Raw genomic sequence first — 7288 nt, forward strand, 5'->3', positions numbered from 1 at the left:
GAAATCAATTGACTTAAGCTACTTAAATCCATTCATTTCAGTGCATCTGCTTCTCTGAGTAGGACTAATGTTGGCTACTACCCACTAACTTCAATTCCCAGGGTCAAAAGGACTCAGTAAAATTCAGAAGCTGGCTTTCCATGTCAGGGCTCAGTCCTAGGAGAGGTGATTTTAAGAAAAGTCACATCCAAGTACATAAAGAAGGGATGTTCCTTCAGTACTGAGCACTGGCATGAGGCGGCTGGCTGAAGATTCTCCCACAGCTTGTTCACTCACTTCCCTCTCTCATTGTCTCACACTCAGGTCCACTCAAGCTCTTACTTTGTGGGGGGAAATGCCATATTGTGTGCATGTGCAGGGAGAGAGAGCTTTCCATCACAGCCAGTTGCACATGAGCACTAGCATGACAACAGACCAATGCAAGAAAATATAATTCCCCTCCTGCCCCATTTTGTAGCCTGGTCCTCTGTGATCCTAGCTTAGCTACATAGTACACAAACTTATCCAGCCCTGTTGTCAAGACTCCAGCTTGACAGTGAAGGTTTATCTACCATTTCACTCTATAACATCTTAATTCCAGATACTGCTATCAACAGACTTTTCTGCCCTGTGCTGAAAACTATTAATTAGAAACTATGGATTTCTGAATCACAAGGCTTAGACGTTTACATGGATGTGCTTTTTCCAAGGGACAAAACATAATGAATCCAACATAAGGCCTAGCACGTGCCACAAGCTCAGATGCAGGAAAAATAGGTAGATGGTTTTGAACCCTCAGGGTTAAATGGAAAACATTTTTAAAGCCAGGGGGGTTTCTGCTAAGCTCTTTGGATTCTGTAGTCGTGCAGTAGACATGCTGCCTCTCATTTTGGAAGTAGTATATAGCCATCATTACTAGAAGCTATTGATCAAACTCAGCCTCTGTGAAATTCTCTAATATCCTTTTAAAGCCATCTGGTGGCCATTGTCACATCCTGTGCTTAACCGGAGATGTTTTTGAAAGTTTTACAGCAGCTTATCGCTCCGCTAAACAGGCAAGCTGGTTTTATATGCAACTTTCCCATGCTGATAATTGATCTACTGCAGTAAAAGCTTTTAAAAGGCTCCATCCACCACCACCACCCATCTGCAGACATGGCTATCAAGTAGCGCTATATTATGAGGCAAACAGGAGTGATTCAAGTGAGGTTGGCTTGCACCATTAACAAGGTATCTTGAGCCACTCTGTGGACTCAACAGGCACACAAAAGCTACATTTAAAAAATAAAATAAAAATTGCAACTAAGCTGTCTAGGGAAATGCCCTGACCTCAGGTGAGGGAAGGGTGGGGACCTCTCATTTTGTAAAACAGTTGTTAGTTTTTCTATGAATTCACCTATGTTTTTATTAATTGCTTCCTATGAAGCATCTCAAAGTAATTTCACATTACAATAAATCATATTGTGTGTGTGTGTGTGTGTGTAGTTAGAACAACAAGGTAAAGGTAGGTAAAGGACCCCTGGGCAGTTACGTCCAGTCAAAGGTAACTATAGGGTTGCAGCGCTCATTTCGCTTCAGGCCGAGGGAAGCCAGAGTACATGGAAATGCCATTTACCTACCCACCACATTGGTACCTGTTTATCTACTTGCACTGGTGTGCTTTTGAACCGCTAGGTTGGCAGAAGCTGGGACAGAGCAATAGGAGCTCACCCCGTTGCATGGATTTGAATTGCCGACCTTCCGATCAGCAAGCCAAAGGTGCTCAGTGGTTTAGACCAGTGTTTCCCAACCAGTGTGCCTCCAGATGTTTTGGGACTACAACTCCCATCATTCCTGACCACTGGTCTTGCTAGCTAGGGATGATGGGAGTTGTAGTCCCAAAACATCTGGAGGCACACTGGTTGGGAAACACTGGTTTAGACTACAGCGCCACCTGCTCCCTAGTTAGAACAATAGCATATATAAAAACAATGTCAAATCCAATATGCTGGGATCCAAATCCAATGCTGGGATACAAATCTCCATTTAGAAGGCTTATTGGAAGAGGGAAGGCATTGACAGGCAGTGAAAGCCAATAGTGATGACACCTGCTTGATATGCAGTGCGAGGGAGTTCCACAGGATAGGTGCTGCCACACTAAAGGCCTGATTCTGAGATCATGCAAAATGGACCTTCTGATAAGAGGGCAGCTGCAGATTGCCCTCCCCTGCAGAGTGCTTCGTTGGGAAAATAAAGGATGGAAACTTCTTTTAGGTAGGTTCCCTAGGTATGTGAGCAGTCATGGCCTTCCCCCAAAGATTTGTGGGAAATGTAGTTTGCCAAAGGTGTTGAGAGTTGTTAGGAGGCTGCCAGTTCCTTTCACCAGAGCGACAATTCTCAGAGTTCCCTCAGAGTGAAGAGGGATTAATTCTTAATGTACTCTGGGAATTGTAGCTCTGTGAAGGGAACAGACGTCTCCTAACAACTTTCAGCACCCAGAATTATTTGGGAGAAGTCATGGCTGTTAAAAGTGGTATCATAGTGCTTTAAATGTCTGGTGTGAGCATTACATCAGCAGGAAATCTGGGTTGACTGTTACGTAATGTGTGGAGCTGTCCCAAGAGGCGTTCATTAAATGATGCCAGCAGAACACCAATGACTAGATACTAGTATTAATGTAAAGTGAGAAGGGCAATTGTGACATTTATCTTCTTGTAAAATGCTCAAAACCTTTCCTCTCTCTCTCTCTCTCTCTCTCTCTCTCTCTCTCTCTCTCTCTCTCTCTCTCTGTGTGTGTGTGTGTGTGTGTCCCTCTAAAAAACCCCACTGTGAACTCGGTGCAGTAGAAGTTTTTATCTGACAGGGCAAAAGCGACAGAGGCAGCCTATGAAATAAGTCCGCCAGCTTATCAAGAAATGTCTAGTGGAGCATATATCTGCCTGCCACCAGGAGAGGAAGGAGGTGTCGAGTTTATATCTGCTCCCAGCGTAAAAGGCCAATGGGTTGCTGTGCTGACAACAGCACTCATCAGAGAGGAACACAAAGTGACTGAAGACGGATAAAAGGAGCGGCTTGGTTTTTCATCCTGCAAGTGCCTCCCCCTGTTAAAAGCCATTTTAAGATGAATAATTTTGAGATGGAAGCTTCTTCTAGGGGGAAGAAACAGAGGAGGCCACAATGATGCCTGCTTGTTGCCAGTCCTGCTCTGATGAAGGAATATTTTATGGTTTATGTTTTAAAGGTGTTAAACTACAGTGGTACTTTGATTCTCAAACTTAATTCATTCCGGGAGTCCATTCGACTCCCGAAATGTCTGAAAACCAAGGCGTGGCTTCCGATTGACTGCAGGAGCTTCTGATGTTCGGCTTCCAAAAAAACGTTCAAAAACTGGAACACTTACTTTCAGGTTTTCGGTGTTAGGGAGCTGATTTGTTCGACAACTAAGCTGTTTGTGAACCAAGGTATGATTGTAGTGGAATCTGTGGTTGTGAAGGTGCTCAACCATAATCTCCTTTCAGATCAGTCTCATCCCATTAGCCATCACTGAGCATTCTGATCCCTCACATGATCGGGGCAAGAATGTTGGCTTCACCCTAGGGTCCAGATTTTCACTCTTTGAAATATGGCAACCCTACTTCACCCTTTGTTATTACTCCTGTCACCCTCCATGAGCTGGTCGTAAAACTTCTGAAGAGCCTATGTGGTGTAACATTTAGAGTGTTGGATGAGGATTTGGGAAGCCAGGGTTCAAATTCTCACCCAGCTATGAAGCTCACTGAGTGGGCTGTCTCTCAGTCAAACTGACTCAGAGGGTTGTTGTGAAGATAACATGGGGAAGTGGAGAGCTATCTACACCTCCCTGAGCTCCTTGGATGAAAAGTGGGCTTTAATTGCAGTGGTAAATAAATAAATGTGGAACCTTTAAAAATTTGTGTAGCCCAGGCATCCCCAAACTGCAGCCCTCTAGATGTTTTGGCCTACAACTCCCATGATCCCTAGCTAACAGGACCAGTGGTCAGGGGTGATGGGAATTGTAGTCCAAAACATCTGGAGGGCCGAAGTTTGGGGGTGCCTGATGTAGCCTCTCTGCATAGTTTAGGAACCTTCAGAGTTCTACATTGGGTGGGGTCTGTGTAAGTCAAATATGTTCCCTGTTGCAGACATGCACCTTTAACTCAGGGAGGAGAATGAAAAGCAAGATCTGAATTCAGACTATTTTAATAGTCTGAGCATATGGATTGTGATCAAAGAGCCACAGGCACACCAAAAAGAAAGCTGATTTGAAAGGTATTTAAAATACCTGGCAAATGATGAAAAATTGTAGATATTCATTCAAATCAGTAAAAGCCTGGTGAAGGGTATCACAATATGAAAGATAAAACAATGGCAACAAAGCTACTACAAGCACTGAAGAGAAGCAACTTAAAGCTGTCTGGATTAGCTGTTTAAGGGGCACAAGAGATTATAATTATAAATGAAAAACAAAATATAAAAAGCCAACTATTTTCCTAGTACCACCATCCCATGCCAACTAACCTGAATGCTAAAGCCGTAGACTGTATTATACGGCATTCTAAAACAATCTAGGATAAGTTACATAAGTGACTTCGTGGAATAATGTGTCAAAGGTCTATATCTACTAGATTTGCTGTACAGATAACCATCTGTGGTTGAATGTAGAAGTTGGCAAATGTGTCTTCTTTTTTGCTCTTCAAAATATGGTGACCCTACTTAGCATAGCTTTAATTAATTTATAGGTAGCACTGACCTTCTCTTTACAAAGATGTGTAGCTCACCCAGCCCCTGACTTTTCCCGTCATCACTTTGCATTCTTAGAACTGGCCTGCAAGCACCTCCAGAGAAGTCTATTTTTTCAGCCCAGTCCCTTCACACACACTCTAATATCACTCACAACCCAATTTGGCCACAGAGGTTACAACCAGATCAATTTCTCCCTATCTTCCCTACTAGTAATTAACCCATTAGGTTACTACGGTCCTGATAAAGAGAAATGATCATCAAAAATGTCCTTGTTCACCGACAAGATCTACCGGCACTCAGTATAAGATCAGCAACATCTTAATTGGAGTTATAATTGATACTCATTTTCTTTTCTGCATTCTTGTAGCTGGAAACCATTACCATCTTCCTACATACTGCATGCTTTCTTCCCTGGAGGTGTAGATTTATTTTATATTTCAATATACCTTTATCTGACTAGTGTCTCCTAGCTTGCAGTCTTGCACATAAATGCCGAGTCATTAGCTGTTCAGCCCACGTAGCTTCCATAGAACTACACTATGTGGCCATGTTTGATAAGAGAGCAGGGAAGAAGTTATTTTCTGATTTAAAGATAGTTTTATCTCCCTTGACAGTTTTCATGGCAGTTTTGAAAGTTTGAACAAAACAGTTGGCTTTTCCATTAGAGCAGAGATTGAGGGGGAACACAGATAAAACATGTTAAAATTTTATTAGCCTGCTGAGTTATTGAAATCTTGAGATGTAAATCGAGGCACATGATCAGATCTTAGCACTCTGGGTAACCTGAAAACAAAACATAGATTCTTAATAATTACACTTCCTGAATTCTCCAAGGACGTGCAGATAACTTGGGGCCATTATAGTTTGGCATCCACCTGAATCCCAACATGCCACAAACCTCTCAAAATCGATAAGGAATGACACCTATGGACCCAATGGCCACCAGCAAGCCTGTAGTTAGAGAGACTGATGAGTCTTAATACTAGGAGTGGGATCTACAACAACAGGAGATGGGATTCTGAAAGACAGCTAAGAGTCAACTGCCAACATCTGTTGATAGCCAGCAGAACTTACACATATAGTTGAACATCATTACCTGAAATCTTGCTACTGTCTCTTACTTTTAAACCAATCTTAAAAACACGGATGTAAGGTCTATCTGAGCCATTTAATAAAACTTATTTCCAACAATGAAACTTATTATTTTTTGTAATGAAATTTTGAAGTGGAATTAGACAAGCTGATGAAAATTCGATCAGCAACTATTAATCGTAATGGCCATTTGCCACTGAACACCAGCTTCTAGGGAGCAACAACTGGAGGTGGATATTGCCTGGCTGGCTTGCATGTGGGCTTCTCAGATGCATCTGGTTGGCCACTGCAGGGAGGAGGATGCTAAACTAAGTGGACCTTTGGTGTCATCCAGCAGGTTCTTCTTATGTGAAAATGCCCCATCATAATTTTTTTCACCTGGGAAAATGCCAAACAGTAGATTTTGAAGGTATCCCCCCCCCTCCATCTTCTTTTCAACAATGTCTACCTGCAGTCATTTGGACTATAGGGTGTCCCAGACAGAAATCAAATGCACTGAAAAAGTTGATTGAAGATGAAACATTAATTAAATGACTGCGATACAAACGTATTTAGAGCAGTGGTTCTCAAACTTTTTTTCCTCTGGGCCACAATATCCGAATAAAAATTTGCGTGTGCAACACCAATTTTTTTACTGATAAGAAATCATTGGAAAACAAAAAGAAACAGCTCCTAAGGGTGCTTGGTTTATAAGAAAGAACACAACTACATTATGATATGATCATGGGACATCCATAATGTATAAAACAATGCAGCTACATTCCCAAAATGTAATTATAAACGAGTCTTTTTCAGCACTCTGTTTGAATGGTGATTCTGGATCACAACTAGGATTTTCCTCAGTTTCCCTTGATGCTCTTGCTCTTATTTTAAAAATATATGTACTCATATTCTGCAAATATTTTTTTCAATACTATACTATACTATAGTATGCTGAAATGTTTAAATGTTTCTTTGATTGTCTTTGAATTTCCCCACCAGTTGCCATCCTCTCCTGCCACACCCCTATGGCGTGCCACACCCTTTGAGAACCACTGATTTAGAGGCTAAACTAATGTCCCCCCCCCCCAAAGCAGTATATATGAATGGAAGAACTATTTGGTTTGAAAGACAATTTGAAAACTACCGTATAAAGAAATCTGTCTTGAGCACCTATTGAACTTTCCCTTCTCTTCATCCACCACTATTTCTTTGCCACCTATGGTTAGAAGTCCGTCTCCCACTGAGTTCCTGATCGGTTCTCTTATGATTTTAGTCTTTCTGTTTTACAATATAGCTCTTTTGACATTCAAGGCTCTGACAATTTCATCCAACACACACACACACTTCCACATTAACTCAATTGCAAATCCAGTCACATAATTTCTAACAATGTTTTTTCACGCATTTACTTGCCAGACATTTAATTGACAATTTACTACTGCATTCTATAAATCACTGCTACACTCACTTTACCTGTCACTGTGCTTTTTTAAAA

The sequence above is a fragment of the Zootoca vivipara genome, chromosome 3 (genome assembly GCF_963506605.1).
Source record: "Zootoca vivipara chromosome 3, rZooViv1.1, whole genome shotgun sequence".
NCBI classification, from domain to species: Eukaryota; Metazoa; Chordata; class Lepidosauria; order Squamata; family Lacertidae; genus Zootoca; species Zootoca vivipara.